Source organism: Agelaius phoeniceus, chromosome 2 (assembly GCF_051311805.1).
Source record: "Agelaius phoeniceus isolate bAgePho1 chromosome 2, bAgePho1.hap1, whole genome shotgun sequence".
In the NCBI taxonomy this organism is placed as follows: domain Eukaryota; kingdom Metazoa; phylum Chordata; class Aves; order Passeriformes; family Icteridae; genus Agelaius; species Agelaius phoeniceus.
In genome coordinates, this window is record NC_135266.1 from 78,660,122 (window position 1) to 78,683,281 (window position 23,160).

The 23,160-nt window shown below is 36.7% G+C and overlaps 1 long non-coding RNA gene across 1 annotated transcript in view; it reads left to right on the forward strand.

The window, feature by feature from the left end:
- The window catches only part of LOC143693369 (uncharacterized), a 64,539-nt gene extending 45,979 nt beyond the window's left edge, over positions 1-18,560 (forward strand). Inside the window, exon 3 of the long non-coding RNA XR_013180975.1 lies at positions 18,446-18,560. This is a non-coding gene — a long non-coding RNA (uncharacterized LOC143693369). The remainder of the gene's footprint in view (positions 1-18,445) is intronic.
- Positions 18,561-23,160: the final 4,600 nt, after the last annotated feature.

Below are 23,160 nucleotides of genomic sequence, written 5' to 3' on the forward strand. Positions count from 1 at the left end.
TTCTGCACTGTATCTCCTCTGTGGTGCAAAACCTCTTGCTCCGTTTCTAGAGCAGAACACAATTTATAGTTTCTGTAAATCAGACACCAAGGGTATAATGAGATGGACACATGTAATACCCAAATAAAAGGTACAATAAATACCTCCAAATGAGAATGGTTAAACATAAATATACCTAGGAAAAACACCACATTGAACTTAAGCAGTAACTCCTTACTTTTTAACACTTGGAAAAAGGAATGTTTATTTGAAACTTGACTTGGGAAGGGGAGTGAATGAAAGCTGTAGACATTAAAGTTTATTTGTATTTGTTTAGTAAAAAGGAATCTGGTTTATATAAAAAACAGGAATTTGGCCTATAGGGAAATATTTCACAAGTCCATAACATTTTTAAGAATCAATCCCTACAACAAAAAAGCTAAGCCTAGACTTGGATAGGCCAAGAGTACTGGGATTTTTCCCTAGTTGCTAGCTCTCTCTTTTTCTTAGCAAATTCTGTTCCATCAGTACTTAGTTTGGTGTTGGGCCCAGTACAGATACTTTGTAACAGAAAAGGAAGCAAAGAAAAATATTATCAGTCCTTTGTCTTTTTCTTTCTCGCTCTTTCTTGCCTGTCTACTTCCTTTTGTCTTTTTTCTCTGACAATAATGTGAAGAGCAGAATATTTTTTGACAACTTGAAAGTCTGTTTATCCATCTGGTTTGTGCTTGCCCTCATGTTTGGGAGGAATTTGCTTCTTGTCTTCTCCCTTGAGTTCTACCCTGTAAAAAGGTGTATAGAGCTAATTCAGATGGATGTAGGGAAACATCTGTAACAACAGCATTTTCTCTCCCTGAAGGAGACCAGGCTCACTTTCTGGGACAAGGTAAGCTCTTAAAAGTTTAGGTCACAGGCAATTTTCCTGACAGTTCTTTGCACACATGGGAAAGGGGAGGAAAGAGGTCAGAGTAGTGATGAGAAGGTCCTGGAAATCAGCAGAGAAAAGAAAGGATAGAGGGACTGAAACATATGAGAATATCTGTCCTAGAACTTTTTGTATTCTCCCCTTGTTCAAATATTACTGTGTTTTTAAAGGAATGATTGTATAAATCTTTTGGGTAGAAACAGATACCAAGAACCATCTGATTAGACAGAAGACATTCCGAGATATTCCATTTCCAAGAAATGGACCGGAAATCAGAAATAATGAACACTGTATTAGGTATCAAAGACTAACTTGTAAACTTGAGATGTATAAAGTAATCTGAATGGGAGTGAGACATATTCACTGACAATTCACTTGTCATAGGGTCAGCTGAAAAGGTGATAGAACCTTTTTGTATTTCTAAAAGACACGATTCAATGAAACATAGAAAGCACCCCCCAAATAATTTATACTGTCCAGAAAAATGCAAAAAATATCCTAGTCTCAGTCCTAGTCTCAGAATAACTGCATTCATTAATAATTTTTTTTTAAAAAATTAAGATTGCTGCCAGATAAAAATAACATTTAAGATCTTATTTTTTAAGTAGGCAAGTAATTGAAAGTTAATTTCTTATTAGGAAAAACATAATCTAAGATCTAAGTCCTTCCAAGGATCTAACTGAAAGACCATTCTTCTGAGTTTTAGGTGCATGAAAAACATTGGAAGAAATTATTATTGCAACAATGGCTGAAAATAGAGCTTCTTAATAGGAACGATAACAAAGTCAGTGCAGGATACAGGCATGGCTGTCTTTCTACAGATCATGTGAAGATAAGTTTTGATGATATTTAGGATGTTCTGTATATTCCTTTTTTTCAATATTAAAATATTCTTTGAAATATCCTCCCTTCTGATCTGTGAGTTGCTTGTTGCATTTTGCTTGTTGCATTTTGCTTGTGGCTTGTTGCATTTTGCTGATTCTATCTGCTTTTACTGCTTTTAGCAAAATCTATGACAGTTTTACCATAGTTTTGATAAACTCTTCCAATGTGGTAGCTGAAATAGCCTGACAAAGTGATATGCACTGAAAACCAAACTCATGCGCTAAAAAAAAGGTTCTGTCATCAACTAAGGAAGCCTTGCATCCTATGAACCTCTATCTTCTGTCTGACTCAATTTATAAATGACTAAAATTAAGGATTCCACTGTAATCCACATGTTCTTAGGCATCAGGAAATGGTGGGGCATGGAGGGAAGCAATGGCTTTAAAAAATTTCAGGAGTTCTGAGAGGTGGGAGTCTTTTTCTTTTTTCTTTTTTTTTCTTTTTTTTTTTTTTTGACTGTAAAGATTGCACATGACAGTAGAACCTGGACTGAGGAATAGATTGTCTCTTTTAATAAAGTGTGAGGTCAACCTGAATTTTTCTCAAAAGATAGGTCATTTGTAATAGAGCTGTACCATATTGATTCTCCAATGTCTTGCATGGCAAGTGCTCATGCCAGACATTTTTTTCCATGAAAACTTGTATATTTAGATACCCATTTTCATGCGATTTGTAGGTACCAACACATTTGAATATTGATGTATCTGAAATTGACAATGAGTTTGAGAATTGCTGAGAACCTAAAGACTTAACACCAGTACATACTGAAACAGCATGATCATACCTGATCTTTATTCTCACAGGAACCAAAATCAGAAAATACTTTTTTTTTTTTTTAAAGAGATAGCAACTGTCTCTGGAAGATGAAAGCCTATATGTGTTAGAAATTAAAATGCGTGTAGATCATGAATTTACTAACTAATTTTGTTAAAATAGGGGTTATATGATTCTTCTTTTTCTTGGACCATTTATGCTTGTTCACGGCCTAAATAATACATTCATTTTGGTAACCATCTGAATACACAGTATGCTGCAAAGCAATAAATGCACATAACTTTACATATCCAACATCCCAAATTAATTTTCATAACAGAAATCTGGAAAATTATATACAAGTATATGACAAGTAAGCATACTCTTTGGAGGATTTGAAACAACTCCCTAGGCACTTTTATTTCTTCGTTAGAACTGAATACAGAAAAACCTTTGGTGTACTTGCATTAAACATCTTGGCATTTTAGTGATGATTATTTTTCATACAGAATTTGAGACTCCCAGAATGAAGGAAGATCTAGATTGTCCTGAGTCAGCTATACAACTTGTACCTTTTGGTCTCTCTCTAATAATAAAAGACCTATGACATATTTTCTGTGCTGAAAAATATGAGAAAGAGAAAATAAATACAGTGAAGGGTAAAGGACAGGCTCTTGGTGTGTTCTTTGAAGAACTGTTGTATTTCTAAAACTAAAAGTTATTTTCTTACAAGGTCTTTGCAGTCTCCATTAATCATTGCTTTAGCTAAATCTGCCTGTTAGCATATTTCTAGCTGCCATTGCAGGCTCGGAGCAGTTTCTTTAAGCAGACCATGCATTTGTTTTTGACAGAGGTTGGCCTTAAGACAAAATCATCCATTCAAATCAATAACCATCATGTAACAATTGTTGACTAAGCCAATGCCTTCTCCTTCAGAAGAAAAATCCAGTGGGAATGCTGTATTATTTTAAATTTGCTTTTATATCAGGACTCATCTTTGTAATTCTTCTCTGTCTCTCTCCACCTTGTGGTTGTTTTGTACCGCTGCAGTGAATTATTTCAGGGCTCAAGCTGAATGTTATTGTTTCCTTGTGTATAAACAAAACTTTTAAGGATGTTATCCTTTTCCATTCAGTTTTCTATTTGCTAGCTTTTAAAGATGAAATTTATATTTGAAAAATTTATTTTAGTGGAATAAATTTTTCTGTCTTGTCCAGGAAAGAACAGCTCTGGGTTACAATATGCTTAGAGCTTTCCATACCATTCATGTCAGGTAGATTTTCTTTGTCACTCTTTTCCTTGAGGCCTCGGCTCAAAGCACCTTATAAACATATGGATGATAAGAAAGCAGCCTTCAGGGGATTTTCTATAAATTAAATTCTGTAATATTTAAAAAGAAGATAAAAAAAAATCTTGTAATCAAATATAGAATACTGTTCCCTTTCCCCTTTTCACAAAATTCAAATTGGAGTGGATCAACAAAAGGCCAGTTCTGATTATTGCTGTCCTTAATTTTAAAACTAAGTGTCTAGAGACAGCATAGCTTGAGGTGTTTTTGTTACCTCTGTAGCTCAGAGAGAGCTCATAATGTGAATTAATCATCTGAATACTGGGGAAGTCAACTGGTTCATCACCAGTCAACTGGTTCACAATGAGAACAGCAGCATGTCCCTAATCTCACAAACAAATACAAGTGCTACATCTTCATCTGGAAGCAGGACTTTGTTTTCAGTTGGGATTCACACTTATTTATGGGCTCTCTCATGTACTTAAATAATATTTATTCCTTAGAGTAGGTAAACAATATAAAGGTTCCTAATTTCATTTAGTATATGAATAATTAGCTGGAAGTAGTTGGAAGACCAGCATGTGTCAATCATGAGACTTTCGATTTTAGAAGGATGAAGCAGATGCCATCTCATTCCATGTGGTTAATGTGCTTTCTTTTTTTTCACTTATAAACTGGAAGCTTGAACCTCACTCTACAGCCTGGCATTTAAAGCCTTTGGGAAGGAAAACAGAGACCTGGAGGCCCTTCATTAATCTAATCAATACTGAATATTAAAGTATTCACAAAGTGGAGCACCTGGTCATTTTTGCCTCCCAGATGAATCCATCAAACTTTATAATCACACTCATTCTGTCTTCTGTGCCAAATGAATGTGCATCGATCCATGTAAAGTGGAATGATTGGAGCTTAAGGAAAAAACCAAAAAAAGAAAAAAAAAACCAAAAGCACTTCCTTTCCCTAGACTTTACCTCCGTGTGGCCATTAAGGAACACACATCCACAGGATGCATGTATTCCAGCATCAGAACAGCTAACTCACATAGCACACACGTTTTCCATGTGTCTCTAAATAAAAGTTGACCAAGTAAGGGATAGGATGTTCCTAAGTTTGTTTTTTCTGGAATCAAATTACACTGAGTATTCTCTGAGAAAGCAAATACAAACCAGCCCTGCTGGTGACATAGGCAGAAATCTAGTTTATGAACTGGAACATGACAAAAACATGAATTAGACCTGTAACTTCTCAGGTTTACCATGATTCAGGTGAGGTGACGAGCTGGTTTTTAGGAGTAAACATCCTCTGAGCATCTGCAGTAATAAATAAACATCTAGTTCAACACTTTATTGTACACTATTATGCAAGATACTCAGTACAGTTTTTGGTTATTTTTTTCCCCTTGATTAGGATCTCCTGTATTTCTTCTTGTGGCTGTAATTTGTGGCTGTTTTTTTTTCCCAAAGAAAAGCTTCACAAGGCTATCAGTCATGCAGGTTTTCTAGCAGGTGAATAATTAATAATTCATTTTGATGAGAGCGACCACTGCTGTGAGACAGCCCCACGAGGATTTCCAAAGGACCATTTGGTAATAAATATTCAACAATTTGTAATGTTTAGTTCTGAGTCATGTCCCAGTACCCATCAATGGCTGGATGTGTCCACCGTCCATACATAATATCCCCTTTCACCATCATTTAATGACATCAAAATCATGCATTGCACCATCTTGAAACAGAAAACTAGCAGATTTTTAAAGTCACCTTGTCAACTCTAAGACTACACTTCAGCCTTGTAAGTCCATAAACTCTCTTTAAATGCTTATTAAAGATTATAAATGAGGTTTCTACTTCAGTGGAGCTGCTCTCATTTACAGTCTAAGATTATTTGGTTCATTATTTGCAAAGTCAGGTGATGCAGAATGGAAAGTTGTGTGGAAAAATGACTATGGTAACGGAGAACATACTCTTCAAAGTATAAAAATGATAGCTGGGAGGCATTTCCAAACTTAACCCCACAGTGAGTTATCAAATTAGATGGATTTATAATCTAGTGATATTTTATTTTTTTTAATCAGGTGAATTCATACAATTCTTGTGAAATTCATTCTGCATTTTTTTCTAGGTAATAGACACATGGAAACTATGCTTATACCAAATATATACAAGGATGTGAAACAACAAAGCTTTTTAATAAGTGTTTCAATCTATTAATTATTGTTTCAATTTCTATGTGTTCAAATCAACTCATGATTGCTGAGAAAGAGATGAAAATTAAATTAATATTGGCGAGGCCTTTCTCACTTTAAACAAGCCCACACAGACAGAGGAATGCAACTTTTGACTGATAGGTGCTTCTTCAATAAATGCCAATGCTGATGATGTGATATAAGTAGAGTGCCAGGGTGAAGCAAATTTGGCATCAGGAAGGTAATAGGGAAGAGTATGAGGTCACAGTTATTACAACCAATTAAATCTTAATAGAATGCAGTGAACTTCTTTTCCTTCAACGACCTTCTTTGTTTCTCCTTTTTATGATGTGATAGAAAAATTATAAGTTCTTCAAATGAGAATGACACCTGAAGAGCAGGAAGGAGTGAGGATAAGGAAATAGGTGTCAAAGCTGACAGCATAAGGATAAAAGAGAAAAATTATTTTGGATGCCTCTGATACTGATAAAATTATGATTAGTTATGCTCTCATTTACACTCTCAGAAGCACCACTAATATTAATAACATGATGCACCCAAACTTGGAAAACAGCATAAACTGGAGTAAAAGAGATTCCATATCTTAAGGATTTATATTTTGTCAGATTTGAAAAGTAGTTATTAGATCCCCAAAATCTGAAATGGATACCATTCCCATTAAAAGGTTAAATAAAATAATTTGCTTGACTACTTTTTTCTCTTTTTTTAAAATTAACCTCACTGCTCCCTAAAACTTCACAATGAAGTAATCCAGTAAATAAAAAATTTATGAATGAAGCAATCCAGTACATAAAAAAATTAATTAAGTAATTCAGTAAATAAAAAAATACTGGACTGCCAGTAACAAAGACTGGATTGATTTTCCTTAAATGTAACCTTATGAAAGTTAAGCTACTTGTCTGGGCTAGTTGACAAGACTCCATCTGTAGCCCATGCCTGCATGGTCTGAGAGACACCCCTAGAAAGTAATTTATCAACTGCTAAGATTCTGTCTGAGATACCCAGGATGAGATGTCCTTAGGACATACTTGGCAATTGAGAAAGCCTGCACAAATCTCTTAGGTGTGATTCCTGATGTCTGAATGTTTAATGTTGGGTAAGCTGTATCCTGCCCTAAGATCCCCAAGGGATTTTCAACCATAGAGGACTGCAGAGGTTTCATACTGACTCTAAACACAGACTTCTGTTGGATAGAAAAGGTGAGTAACTCACTATGGATATCTAAAAATAATCAATGTAATTTTATAAAGAATAGCTATACATGACATGAGTGTGACAGTGGCCACAGGGGTCTTCAGGTGAGGGAAGAGATGAGAATGTTGACTCCATGTTCAGAAGTCTTGATTTATTATTTTATTATATATGTTACATTATGACTGTACTAAAGAATAGAAGGAAAGTTTTCCTCTCAGAAGGCTAGCTAAGAATAGAATGGAATGAATGATAACAAAAGGAGCTGTCTTGGACTCTGTCCGAGATAGCTCAGCCTTGATTGGCCATTAATTATAAACATCCAAGATGGGCCAATCAAAAATCCACCTGATGCATTCTACAGCAGCAGATAACCATTGTTTACATTTTGTTGCTGTAGCTTCTCAGCAGGAAAAATCCTAATGAAAGGATTTTATTGAAAAGATGTCTGCAACACATGAGAACTTCCTAATATTCCTGTATTTATAAGTCTCTTCTTTCAGGCCCACTCATGAGTTTAGTATATAGTGAATCAAAGCAGTTGTAGACACCAGAAATCACAAATCTCTTAATGCTTTCTTTGTAGTGAACCCTCATTGACTATAGGTTTTTGACATAAGAAAAATATTTTTCATCTAAAAGAAAACTACTATGCTTCAAAAGGATTTACTGAGTTGAAGAATAGAATCACAGAAAAATTTTGTTTGCAAAGATCCTTAAGTACATGGAGTCCAACCATTAACCTAACTCTGCCAAGTCCAAACTAATCCATTTCCCTAGATAATTCCAGAGATGGTGAGTCAAAGATGTCTATTGAGATGATAAAGAAGATTATAGCCTAGGAAGGGATTATAGCTTTCTCTGGCACCTCATTAACTCTGTTCAGTGTGGGCTGCATCTCCACTGCGGACTCAGTCTGTCTGTAAGTGGAAAGCTCTGCTAAACTCTCTTATACTGATCCTCCCTTCTATGCAGGGCTTCACATGCCCTAAAATTTCTTCATAAAGTGCCTTTACTACCAAAAAGATATGCTGCAAATAGAACTAATATAATGGAATTAATTTTGACATATCTCAAGGGACAGGATGCTGAAGAAATGCATCAAGTCTGTTTAGTTGACTGCGATTGCTAAAGTTACACTTTTAAGAGCTGATCATTAGTGTGCCTTTAGTCTGATAAACCATATCCTGATGATGAATCATATTTCTCACAGATAGGCTCTGACATGCTGCTTTCTCTATTTATTCTATTCATTTCATGTGCTCGAAAATTTTGCATTTCTATTGGCAAAGTTATTCAAAATGGAGATCTGATATCTCTTGAAGCAATATGACTCTTAGTGTAAAATAAATAGAAAAGAAATAAAATGGTAGCCTACATCAAGTTCACCAAGGTGTTTTGAAACTCTTAAAGGCAGTAGCTAACCAATGAGCTCTGACAACTTCAGAAGAAATTGTAAATAAAGAAAATTAAGTAGATATGTAGATTTAATAAAAAAACAGGTTATCTTTTATCATATCTTCCAAATATAGTTTTTTTTATTTATTTCTGATCACTCCCACAAAAGACAGTCCTCTATGAAACTCTCCAGTGTGAGACCTTCCCAGGGGCTGCAGTTCTTGACAAACAGCTCCAGCATTTTTCCCCAGTGGCATCACAAATCCTGCCAGAAAATCTGCTCCAGCATGGACTTTCCAGAGCGTCACAGATGCCTTTGGGCATGCATGTGTGTCTAGACATTTTTCCTGGACATGCCCACAGAGCTAGGGACCTTCAGATATGTCCATGAGTTGTGAAAGTGAAGGTTTGCTAGCAAGCTCCAACCCATATCACCTGAAGAGGAGCTTCAAGGTCAGCCCTGAGCACTGTCCACAGTGATGAGATGGCTGCTGGTGCATATATGGCTTCCAGTAAAGGCACTGCTCTCTCTGTTAATTGGTGTGGCTGGATGCATGTGTACTTGTGCACTGTTTGTGTGTCTGCATCTGTACAATATGTACTTAGCCTTGTGCTGGCACACACACACGTGGGAGCAAGAGCAAACAGACAAGAAAGGAGTCCTCCAAATTCAACTTCCTTTAACAATTATAAAAATGAATGCCATTTAAATACAATGTTCAGAGTATTCAATAGTTTATGAAAGATACTATGTCCTCTGTCTGTTAAAGTTATACCAAAATTTACAAGGTTTAGAAATGCTAATTATAGGCATAGACTTAAACCAGTTAATATTAAAATAAGTTAGATTAATTCCTATTATATACTCAAAGAAGCAGACAAAATCTAGGAGACATTAGTGATTAAAAAACACATGAAAAAGAGGTGAATGCCCTAAGGAATGAGGAAGGACAGACATCGTACCTATTTTTAAAAATCAGGTAGGTGGTAGAACCTAGGTGCATCAGCTTAGCCTCGATACCAGAAATATTCTGGAACAACTTGTTAATTAGTTTGGATGCACCCTGTGGACAAGGTGATAGGGAATAGCTGACATGCATTTGTCAAGGAAAAAAAAAGAGAAGTCATTTCAAATCAATCCAAGTTCTTCTTGTGGCAGGGTAATTGCCTAGTGGACAAGGGAGAAACTAAAGATTTGATATATCTTGACATTAGTAAGCATTTTCACACAGTCCCATTTGGCACTGTCATACACAAATTCCAGAGAAACACAGCCCAGCGGAAATTGTCACATGGAGGGTGCAAAACAGTTTGAAAAGCTGAACTCTGCTACTGCCTGATGTAGAACATCAGATTGGGAGAATTTTCCAGTAAAATTAACCAATATAATTAACAACAATGTAAAACCAATTAGAATATGACTACCAGAATTATACTACTGCTTGTGCTAGAATAATTAATAGGTTGCATAATTAATTAATCGATAGCACAAGGAAGAATTTCTAGGGAGTTTGTTGAGTCTTTGTCTTTACAGGCATTAAAAGTGAGTTAGACTCTTGTGTGTTGGGATAGGTTTTCTGAAGTTCAGTGGATGGATGTGACTAGACAGATGTTTGATGCTCCCTGTGCCTTGATGATGTCTTCACTGATTTGTTTCTCTTTGGCTCTGTCACAGCTTCTGACATTACTTTGGGGTGTTCATTTGCTTGCTTCTTACCTCGAGCCTTTCTGTGCCTTATAAAATCCTTGACATCTAAAGGATCCAAAATAGAGGCACTGCCTGGCATAGTTTAGAAAGGTTTTGGACTGAAATCACTTTATAAGCACAAAGTTTTCTCATTATGTGACAAATAAGAAGTTATTTGTGCTATAATTTTCTAGAGATAGCTGTAAGTTTAGGAGTTATCAGTCTGCCTATTGTGTGCGTGCATGTATAAATATACTAAACAGAAAGATTGTATATAATTTCCTTTAATTATATTTTTGCCTATTAAAAGCCAACTGATTGCATTTTGTACCACATGATCAATGGTGTTAAATCACTTGCATTTCATTGCTGAATATTTATTTTTGAGATTCAGTACTTGAGGCTATAATAGATTTCCGAATTCTAAATCACAAAATTATGTTCTTCCTAAATTACAGTGTAACTTGCAGCAGAAGATGCTTTGTGTCCAAATATAGGGTTTTATGTTTTGCGTGAACTGCAAAAGCATTCTGTTAAAGATAGTTTTGCATAATCTTGCATTTGTTTTACTGTATTCAGTGTGTTTATAGAATAATCTATATTTATGTAGCATTCCTCCTACCACACACGCAGTAAACAGTAAAAGAACTTTCAAGTTATGAAGTCAAATATTTCAACTCTGGAAACCATGGAGTGCTGAAATGCTGTGGGTTAGAGATGTTTTGGCTTTTTATGAGTTTGGTTTGGTTGCAGTTGTTTGGGTTCTTTTTTTTTTACCTCATTTGCTAAATGAATATCATTGGGCTGTATCTGATCACATAATCTCATAATATTCTTCTTGAGTCTGTTCTTGAAGCTGCTCTTAGCTGAGAGATAAATAAACTTGACAAACCACCTGCAAACTGTAGAAAAAGATTTGTTTCCTTGCAATGGAATGAAAGCAAATGATGTCTATAGGTAATGGCAGCCAAGATGCTCTCTCAAAAAAAAAATTCCTCCCTTTACCAAAAAATACAAATCTCAAAAAAGAAAACTGCAGTGTGAGAGGTCAGAGGAATCTACTATGAAGATTTGAGTGATTACAGCACCTATGCAGACACATTCCTGATATCACATGTATTGATGTGGCTGCTTCTAAGCAGCTGCCATTCAGTGAGCAGAGAGCCAGAATCATCTTACACCTAGCACAGTGATGAGGTTCTCCCTAAAGTTACGAAAGGCTCCCAGAATAACCTGAGGGAATACCTCTGTGGAGGCTTTCAAAGGTATCCTACTTCTTCTGATCTACCCCATGGTTCTGGGTTTTCTTCCACATGCAGGGAATGTGAGATAAAGGTATCTTGGATCTTATCCCAGCACTGAGTTAAAAATAAGGCTTTTTCCCCCCAGTATGTCGTTAGCCCATAAAACAGCTGTCAGCATGGTAGAAGTCACAATAAGTCACTTCTCCAACTTCTGACTAGTTAATTGATGGATCGGGAAAATACTCTTTCCAATGAAACAATTTCCAGCTATTTTAAGATGTCATTTATCCCATTTCAACTTTTAGAGATGCAAAGTAATTTTCAGTTAAGTAAAAACAGTCCTCAAAGTGTTCAAACAACCTTAAAATTACAGTGCTTAAGTAACATAAGTCTGTAATTAAGTGAAGGCAGTTTTTACAGGCAGGAGCATAAGCAGCACATCTTTGGATCATAAGCCACCTTAACAAAATTACTCCATTTATGAATATAAGGTGAGAGCACAGCATATGGAAGCCAGGTTAGTAGAGCAACCAGTGGAAAATCAATATTATGTGACAGATATCTGCCCTTCAAATAACTTCAGTCTTCCCACTCACCTAGAAACTTTACTCTCTTTTTTTTTGATCTGATGTCTTGTCTATTTAAAAGGATTCCTATTTAACCCCAAACTGGGGGGTGGGTATTGCCAGGTAAAGTGAAGTACAACCCTCTTTATCAATCTGTGCCTTGATTAATACTCTGTGGAAGATTGCCTCTGCATGGGTTAGCCACTGTTACCACCTGAGTTTCTGGTGTGTGATGCGGCCTCTGATTCAAATCCTGTCTGATTTGCTACACCAAAGCAAACATTTATGCAGAAGTATCTGTCTCATACACAAATTCTGAGGCCCGAAAACCTACTTAAGAGAGAAAATTTGAGACCTATTCCTGTCTGTGTTCTCCCAGTGAGGGTAACCAGAGAACTGACCCATATAACAAAAAAAACCTTTAGCCCAGCATTTTCAGTTCTAACGATGTACACGGATGCACATTCTCTGTTATGACCTGCCCCTGAAATGGGGTAACTCAGGTTCTTTTTAATAGATCCATTAAAGTGGATCTAAAGCAGATTAAAGTGAAACTACACTGAATGACTGGTGTTTTAATATCTATATCTATATCATCTATGTAAGTATGGCAGGTTTATTTTAGAACAATTTAGTTGCAACTGAAAGGAGCTATTTAGCCATTTTAATTATTATCTATAGAAATATAACAATATAAAAGTATAAAATATTAAGAATATAAGGAAAAGAAAGAAGAAAAAAGAAAGGATAAGAGCACATAGTGGAAAGATATCACCATCTGTGGATACAGTGACAAGGCTTGATTGTTGCAATTTCAATGTCTGTTGGTGTAGGTGATGCTATTGGGGATGGAGGAAGACCACAAAATACAAAATTGGATGGGTGACACATGCTCAGGTTCAGGTGGGAATGCCCAGGTACCTACCATGGCTGTGGAGTTTTACACTGATGTAGCACTGTGGATCATCCACAGTCCTCCGGTGGAAGGCCCAAGAAGTGAATCTGGGGACACTTGGGGGGGTCTTTGGTAGTTTATGAGTTAAGACATGAGAGCTGCCTCTTATGCCAGTGTAGTGGAACCAGTTATGCTCCATAAGAAGGGATAAACACCTTCAGGTGTTCATCCCAATGCTTCCTTCAGGGAGGAATTTTGCACCTGATTCTTATTGGGAGGGTATCAGCATAATGGAAAGCATTACCTCGCCTTACAGGGTGTACTTATTATAGTCCTTTTCCCTTGTCTGGTGCAAAACCCAGCTTATTGCAGAGTAAAGGTCAATTTATCATGGTCATTTTACAGTGGTAAGAGAGCACCCCTTCTGCACCTGGGCTGTTCTTATGCAGATCAGTGGTTTCATCGCCACACAACCAAAAATTCTCCTTATCCCTTTCAATCACAGGAGGTGCAAATCTGACCTCAGCAAAGTACCATGCTGTTCTTGCAAATGGTTGATTACTTGAGCCATTAACATTTAACATCTCATTCTTTCATATTTTCTGACAAAAAAAAAAAAAAAAAAGAGAAGCCAAATTGTTCAAAAATCTCTGTCTAACTGAAGGCTCAGTTTTGCTGAAATACCTGAAGGTCAGTTGCATGGATAGTTACATCCATGAAGGTATCAATGGAATCCTTGTCTCCAATAGGCATCATCAAAAACTTCAGGATCAGCTACACATGAAACAGAATCCAGTCCTACTGCTGTTCATGCTCTTTACACAATTACTGCTACTCAATTTTTCACCTATGTTTAAGCCCTGATTAATCTCACCTACGTTTCTGTGCCTAACAGAGGCTCTTTCGTTGGAAATGCAAGCACACTCAACATCTAAGGAGAGAGAAAGGCACCTCCACAGAGGTGGAGATAACAATTCAGATTTAAGACCATCTCAACCTGTCATAGAGGCATGTCTTTGTCCTCTGACAACAGCCAGTGCCTGCAGCAATCAGGCTCCCAAATTAGGTCCTCAGTTAATTGGGTCAATCAGGATCCATCTGGGACTTTTTCTTAAATTAGATTTAGCATTGCTACTCTTTTTTTTTTTTTTTTTTGCTTCTTTTTTACGTTACCTGAAAAGAAAATTCTTACACTTGATTAGTTTTTCTCTCTGTGCTACAATCTAGTATAATAACACGGAGTAAGCAAATAGGTAGGTGATATTATGTTGTGATCCTGGCAGAATTTCTAATCCAATTAGGGTCAATGTAGATCAGTTTTACACCTGCAGGGAGTAGGGGTAGCCAAATACTAAATGATTCAGAGAAGCAGCAGAGAGTGTGGTAACAGGAACAATAGGACTGCCTTGGGTCTTTGTATGGATTTAAAATATACAGGGGAAGAAAAATGCATGCATGAGTCTGACTTCAGCCTCCTGGCCTATGAGGGAATGCTGATTTAACTTGCAATATCCCTAGTGGCAATAGCTACCCAGAGGGTGTTATCTTATCTGCTGGACAGCTGTACGCCTGCAAATGCTGACTTGTTGTTGCTGTATTGGCAGGGACTGTGGGGATTAGGCCAGAATTCACACATGTGGTTGTTAAATTCCTAAGCTGAACCTTCCAAAAAATGTTGCATACATATCTTCAACACAGCAGGAACAATTATACATGAATATTATGCTTCTTTTTCAGGAGGAATGTTGACACTAATTCGTCTAAAAAAGGAATGAGCACACAGAGTCTGTTGACTACAGTGCAGGTGGAATCCATAAACAAAAGAGATTCTATTGCTATGGGAAGGAGAAGTCAGACAGTAATGACGTGACAGTAAGCACCCATCTCAAAATATCTGTGAAGAAAAAGAGCAAGGGTTAAATCACAAATGTGGTCATTCAACATCCTTTCTCATACATTACATGTAAGGTGTCATGCTCAAATACCAGAGAGATAAAAAAGCTGTACAAGGGTGCTGGCAGGAGACTTCTGTACACCCAAGTACTCTCTCCATAGATGTATTTTTAAAAGGTAAACTGAAATAATGTTATAAAAAAGAAAAAAAATCGTTTCTTGGACTAAAATATAAATGTGTAATGCATTGCTTGCTTAGTCTATTTTCCCTGTCTCTAAAATAGGAATGATAATCTCACCCTTTCACCCACTATCTACACAGTGAAATTCCCATTCAGAAATTTTAAGTCCAGAGGCTCAAACAGTTCAGCATATCTGATAATTTTGTATGCAAAAAAATTCATTAATTAATCTTGATTTTAGCCTAATAATCGACATTTGAATCAATGTCAATAAATGTCATATCAATAAATAGTAACCTCTGACAAAAAAAGGTCTGAGCTTTCTTGGAAGACTATAAGACACGGAGTCTGTCTTCTCTGATAGCTTTTGATTAAAAATAAATGTCTCATTTCCAGCTTGAATTGATCTAGCTTCAGTCACTGTTTCTGGAGATGTGTTTCTTTCCTAGTCAGGAAATCTCACAGGGGTAGCACAGTAGGCCTTGAACTCAATACCTCTAGATAGCCATGTAATAAGTGCAAGAATAGTTCTTTATTTTACTCAGCTGCAGTAATATTTGATGTTGGGAAGTGCCAGGGAAGGGTTTGATCTAAAGGCATTTGAGTTGCCAGTAGTTCTCCTTAAATAAATTAATGTTCCCACCTTCAGTTGGTAAAGGGGGAAAGAATGATGTGTCACATTACAGGGCAATTTGAGCCTGTTCATTATAAGTATACAGGAGATATTTTCTCAGCAGTCCTAGCATAAAACACAGTGCAATCTAAGAGCAACAAATCACTGCAATAACCCAATGGTCAAAAAATTAATTAATATAAGGATCAAAAAAGCCAAAAAACTTAAATTTATTTTTATCCTTTCAGACATAAAAATGGCATTTAAAATCATTCCACTGTGCTTTTCACTTGGTAAACAAAGAAATCTGTGCTAATAGTTTTCAACACTTCCTTTGCTACAGTTGAACCAGTTTATACTCTTCTTACTTGATGGTTTGTTGAAAATTAAATGATATGGCAGAGTTACATATTCACCCCTGTGTATTACAATATGGGTATGTTGACAGAGGTAGAGGTAGGTATTGGCACAATACCTCTACGCCACACAAAGATTCATGCTTTACAAACAAAACCAAAAAAGCAAAACCAATCCAAACCAAACCAAAGCCCCCTCAGACTTACATGCTGCAGCTTTTAAAGGCATGCTTTTCTGTCAGTTCTGCTAGTGTACTTTGGAAAAGAAGGAACAGATCTGGACTTGAGTATTTACTTGAGTAAATATGCATGTAAAAGTAGGAAAACCTGAAATAAACTGACCTCCAGTTTGAGCTCTCTGGTCCCGTATTGCTGGGTGGTAGCTGCTGAAAGGAAAGGAGAGGAACCTTTTTGCTTCCTCAGACAGAAAAAAAGAGGTAAGTGATGCACCTATAAAGCTAGGTAGGGTGCATCTTTCCTTGTTATAGAATACACAGTGGTGTTCCCCAGGATCAGTATTGGGTTAGTCCTGTCTAATATCTTTATCTATGATTTGCACAAGGGAACTGAGTGTTCCTTCAGACAGTTTGCAGACAGCACCAAACTGTGCAGGAGAGTTGATCTGCTGGAGGGCAGGAAGGTTCTGCAGAGGGATCTGAACAGGCTGGATCAATGGTCTGAGGCCACCTGTGTGATGTGTAATAAAGTGTTGGGTTCACCTCTTCAGTCACAAACCCATGCAATACTGTGGGCCTAGAGAAAGAGTGTCTGGAAAGCTGCCCAGCTGAAAAGGAACCTGGAGCTTCTGATGGACAGGGCCTGCATATGATTCAGAATGAAAGGCCAATGACATCCTGGCTTGTACAAGCAGTAGTGCGACCATCAGGACCAGGGCAGTGACTGTCCCCCTGTGCCTCAGCACAAGGTGAGGCCACACTCTCATATCCTGTGTTCAGTTCTGGGCCTCTCACTACAAGAGAGATATTGAGGGACTGGAGCCTGTGTCAAGACGTGAAGAATGCAATAGAATGTCTTGAAGAGGGAAGGTCATGCAAAATAAGCCAATGCAACAGGCACAAATGGAAAAAAGGAAGATGCTTATTTCAGGCCTAAACAAGGTAAAAGGTTTGGAATTAGCACACTGGACATCATAACACTGTGCAGAGTGGGAAAAACACAGATGGTAACAACAGGAAGATGACAGGCCTGCTGAGGCAGAACTGGGTAATCCATTCAAAAAAAAATTCCCACCATGTCTAACTGTAAGAAAGGGATTAAGTCTTTGTACACATACCATCCCAAGCTGTGGAAACAGCATTTATGCCTCTGGATACCCAGGACTTGGACTGTAAAAAAGTGGTACCTCCAGAAGAACACTCTGGGAACTCCCATGACTGAGCAGACCAGAAGAAGGGCCAGATGTGGATGTGATGCAGAAATCCATGTGATAATGACTATAATCTGCCTCTCATTTTCTATATTTCTCTTTCTTCTCCTCATCTCTTCCTATTTCTCTCTCTCTCTTGCTCTCTCACTCTCTCCTTACTTAAATAAAATCCTTACTATTGACTTTGGCATATGGTCTCCTTTGCACCTAATTCAGACAGAGGCATCTTTTAATAATCAGACCCTAACATTATTTTAGAAGTGGGATCATAACAGCCTGTCCAGAGAGGAACAATGAAGCTGGAGGAGGGTCTGGAGCACATGTCTTATGAGGATCAGCTGAGGGACCTGAGGTTGTTCATCCTGGAGAAAAGGAGGCTTGCTTAGACAGAACCTTATTTCTCTCTACAACTACTTGAAAGGAGAGATAGCAGTCAGGTGTGAGTTAGTCTCTTCTCCCACATATCCAGCAACAGGACAAGAGGAAATGGTTTCAAGTTGCGCCAGGGGAACTTTGGATTTCATATTAGAAAAAAATTCTTCTATAAAAGGGTTTTCAAACATTAGAACAGGCTGCCCAGGGAAATGGTGAAGTTAGCATCCCTGGAAATAAATATATTAAAATATATGTTGTACTTTGAGAAGTGGTTCAGTGATGGTCTTGGCAGTGTTAGGTTGTTTGGTTCAATGGTCTCAGAGGTCTTTTCCAACCAAAATGATTTTAGGATTGCATATTTCATCTTTTGAAGTAGTGACAGATTTGTTAACAGAGTCAGAATAAAGCCAACAAACCCCCAAATGAACTTTAAATTCTTTAATTTTATGTTGTCACAAAATAAAAATATCATTCACACAAGTCATATGCAGTTAAATTAGAAATGCTTATCTACTGCTTCTAAAAATTTATGCCACAAATTATGGTATGATAAACTTATACCTGAAAGTCACTATATATGACAGCACATGACACTGTCCTGCTTTATATATTTCTGTCTCAGGAGCAAGGGTGTCCCTGATGAGGACTGAGTAGTTCACATTTTTGCAGAAGACAAGAGCTCACAAAGGCAAGCTTTCCCAAGAATTACAAGAAGTATCTGAGAATTAGAACACAGTGAGTCATTTTAGCTATGGAATTATTTTAACTGCATTTGTTTTTGGAAACGTCTATATTGAGTATTTTTGCCATTGTAATCAAAAGATTATTGTACATTTTCTATTTCCACTTTCAGATGTTTTTATAATTTCTGTGTATTTTCTTTTCTTTTTCAATGGAAAACTTTTAAAAAAGGTTAAAATTCTCATCACAAGTATAAGGATGTATATTGACAATTTGAATCATTGTTTTTCAGAAAATCTTGGAGAGTTTTTTTACAAAGGAGCTACTTTTTAATACAAATTTAAAAACAAAAACAAACCCACAAACCTGAAAAACCTGAAAAACATTTTGGAAAACAAAGGGAATGTCCAAAAAGTAAAAAATAATTTTGAAATTAAATACTTAAAAGCCTGCTTAAGTTAACATATGATTCTTAATAATCCACATATTTTCTTATTTCCTAGTAAAAACCTGCTTGACATTATTGCAAATGTAGTGATAAAGCACTATCTGAGTTGTGGCTACTCCACTTTCACAGCCATTTGTGGTGCCAGAATTGTATTCCATAGAGGCACAGAGGTGCAAGACTGCAAATGGGTTAGAACTAGTCATTCATTCAAACTACATCTTGCAGTAAAGAATTTCCATCTATTTAATAAATTATGGGTCTATTTCTTGTAAGGTCAAAATCATCCCCTTTGAACTTATCAACAACCTCCTCTCTTTCCTGAGATTAAATTGCAAAGGATTTATTTTGTGAGGTTCTGGAGTGGAGTACTCCAACACTCTTTGTATTGTCTGTTAGTTGTCTATCGTTAGTGAACCCAGAATGATCTCAGTTTATAAAAGTGAAGTTATATTTTATGAAGCCCATTATTTAGAACTATAGTTAGGATTTTTAGATCTGTGTATATTAGTGAAACAGATCTTCAGGATTAACATACCATTAAAACTTTTCAGGTGTAGGCATTAATGTGATAATAACATCCCACAGAAATAAGAGGCTCATCCCCATTTGACAGTCCATTAAATGTATCTGCATCATTATTAGTAGTATTAAAATTGTGATTTCAATCACTGTTGTTATTCACTGTACTGGGACCTGTAGAGACACACATTAAAAATACTGTACTACAGTTAGAAAATAAATCATTCTAATATCTATTAGGTAATCAGTATCAGTAAGTTAATATTCATCAGTTTAGTAGTTAAGCAGTGAATTTCACATATCATAAACCTGACGCATTCACAGAGAAAGCTGTGCTAACTCTTCATAACATTAGTACCCCAAGCTGAAACATAATTTCTGAAGTTGACTCTTGTCTGCTTCCCCCTGCCCAATTTTCTTTTTTTTTATAAAACTTCAAATTTGCTTTATGTTAAAATGCTTGATTTTCAAAATTGAATCAGGGTGAACCTTTTAAAGGGGAATGTGACCAGCTGTCAGATGCAAGGCTCTCCAAAGAGACTGGACCATCAACATGGGAGAGGCAATACTGTCACACTCCCTCTTCTATAGCATAATTCGTTGCTCTGAAAACTCAGGTTTGGAATAGAAGAGTATGTTAAGGATCTGATATTGCTCCAAGTGTCAGTAAGAATGCAGTGGATTAAGTTACAAAGCACCAGAGGCAAGTGGGCAAAACAGAATGCAAATGAGCTGAATGGAGCTTGCCAGGGGGACAGGTACATACAAAATATTGTTAGTCTGAGTTTTTACGTGCTTAGAATCTTTGGGAAGTTTGTGAGTTATCTTTGCAGCATTTCATGGTAAATCCCTGCTGTCACGTAAACTGAAACAAGGACCAAAATGGAGATAGGTGTATACCATTAAAAGATTGGAATGTGGGATGCTCCTTTTTTTTTAGCTGTATCAAAATAAGACTGATTGGGCCTTGAGACACTACACCCAGAGAAATTTAGAAAGTTCATTCTGTCATTAAAAGATTCACCAGAGAAGTGCTAAATTAGGAGATGTGTGCCAGTAATGATGCAGTGGTCCTATTAGGACATCAGACTTGGGTGAACAATTGGAAATTATAAACTCCATTCCTTTCTTGCCACACATAACCCATATAATGTTTTTCACTGGTCATAAACACAAAAGATCTGTCTCTCTCAATATATATTTTACTCTAAGAAAGAAGAATTAGTCTTGAGCTCCTCAGGTACAAACTCTTCAACAGAGAAAAATATGCAGAGAAGGGAGAAATACTTCTATAACCTCCCATAAATCCTTGTACAAATGACATGAAAAAAGAGACATATCTAAAATTATAAAGAAGAGTATGTGCAAAATAATTATTCTCAGAGTTGTTGGATTGCGGAAAGGGCATTTTCATCCAATATGCATTAGAGTCAAAGGGTTGCCTAAATTGGGATTGAAAGAAGACTCAAAGATCGAATTAGTGACTTTAGAAGTAATTGTTTCTTTTTAAAAACTGACTCCCCGTGCATAATATTGCTCTCATTTTCCCCACTGACAATTTTGGTTCTCCATTTCATATGATAATAAAAATGCTTATGGCTCTCTTGGATCTGTCTCAACTCTGTTATACCTGAGTTAAAAAGAGATTATTGAGACAAACCTTCTTTAGAATTTTTCTAGTCTCAGGAAATCTTACTCAGCTAGTGATGTCACTCCCATGGAGAAGAAGAGATTGAATTTATTTTATTGACTTCTGAAGCATGTGGAGAAAAGAATCACTGAAATAAAAAAACATAAAAACACATTTTTGGGGATTAATAAATAATGCAAGAAGGAATCTGCAGCTGCTCTGGAAGTGGGTGATTTCTGCAATAATTCCCTATGTTCTCTCTTGCATATAAAATTCAGATAAAAATCTGAAATCCACTTAGGTATATAGTAAGGATGATGTACTGAACTCTGATTCTGCTTGTATTCATATTACCCTCTATTCATGGTCTTTTCAATGTTTAATCTCCCTTAAATTTTTAGACTTTCAATCATCTATGATTCTACCTTTAATTTAGTTTCTATTTGTTCTTCAATTTATTTCTTTCCATGAGTACTTCCAAGATGTTTTATGAATTAAAATAGAATAATAAAAGGCAACCCACCTAAATCACATAGATTTATATAAAAGCCTGATGGCATGGGCTTAGAAATTGGACAAGAAATAGTTTTATACCTTAAGTACAGTTGCATTTACTGTACTTTATAAAGGAGTTATAGAATGGTTTTGGCTGGAAGAGACATTAAAGATCATGGGAGCATCATAGAGCTGGTACAACCTGGCTGAGAAGATTCTTAAAAACCCTAGATGGCAACTTTATGGATCACTGGGAGATTATCCTCACCCTCTGCTCAGCCTCAGTGAGAAACATTTAAAATGCTGTGTCCAGATCTGGGCTCCTCAGTATAAAAGAAACATGGAAATATAAGAAATAGTCCACTCAAGGGCCATGAAGATGGTTAAGAGCTTGGAGCATCTGTCATATGTGGAGAGGCTGAGAGGGCTGGGACTATTCAGGTGGAGAAGAGCAACTCAGAGCTATCTTATAAATGCTTTTAAATTCTTTATGAAAGAAGGGAAAAAGATGGAGCCAGACTCCTGTCAGAGGTGCCTGATTACGAAACAAGAGGTAGAGGGCACAAACTGAAAAACAGGGAATTTCATTAAATATAAGAAGAACATTTTTTAGTTTTATGAGAGGTTTCACAGAGAGGATGTAGAGTCTCCAAATGTGGAGAAACTGAAAATCTGATCAGATACAACTCTGGACAAACTTCTGTGGGTACCTCTGCTTGAACAAGGTGGTTAGACTGTTTGATCTCCAGTAGTGCCTGCCAAGCTCAGCTGTTCTACAACTGTGTAACAAACTGAACAAGACTGAAATACTGCAATCAAATCAGTTCCTGTTTACTTCTTTCTGCCAAAAGTTGAAAATTTCCCCTGGAAAACACAATAATCTCTAATGTTGACCCCAGCCAAGAAAAGTCTGTGGTTAAGGCAGTATTCCTTGGTGCAAAAGTTACTTGTTTAGCTTTCCTTCAGAATAGGATTCATTTAAAATACCTAACACATATTTAGATCTTTGTTGCCTGAGAAGCTGTTCTCTGAAAGCAGTGGCAGTTCTGAATCATAACTATATATTACAAACTGCAACAGAGAAAACTTCCCTTTAAATGACAGATCCAGAGTTAGAAGAATCATAGAATCATTAAGGGCTTTCCAGATCAATTCCAACTGTTACCCCAGCACTGCCATGTTACCAGCACTAAGTGTCCCCAAGTGCCAACATGTCCCCAAGAGCCAACATCCACACATTTTTTTGAATAGTTACATGTGGATACACTCAGATGGTGTATGCAGCAGTCAGAGATCTACCCACTGAGAGAAAACCTGCAGGACAGCGTCACAATGTCATAGGATTTGTATTTATATGCTCCAAATACAATAGTTGCTTTTTGTAAAACTGCTTCTTTTTTATTTCCAGTTATTCAAACATAACCATACACATGGACATGTGTCCACTTACAAGAGGCCCATTTGTAAAAATCTGCTTTTACTTCAGTTTGATCAAAAATATTTTAATAAAACTTGCCTTTTCAATTAAAAGGCTAAATTCTCTTTGAGATGAGAAGCTTCAAAA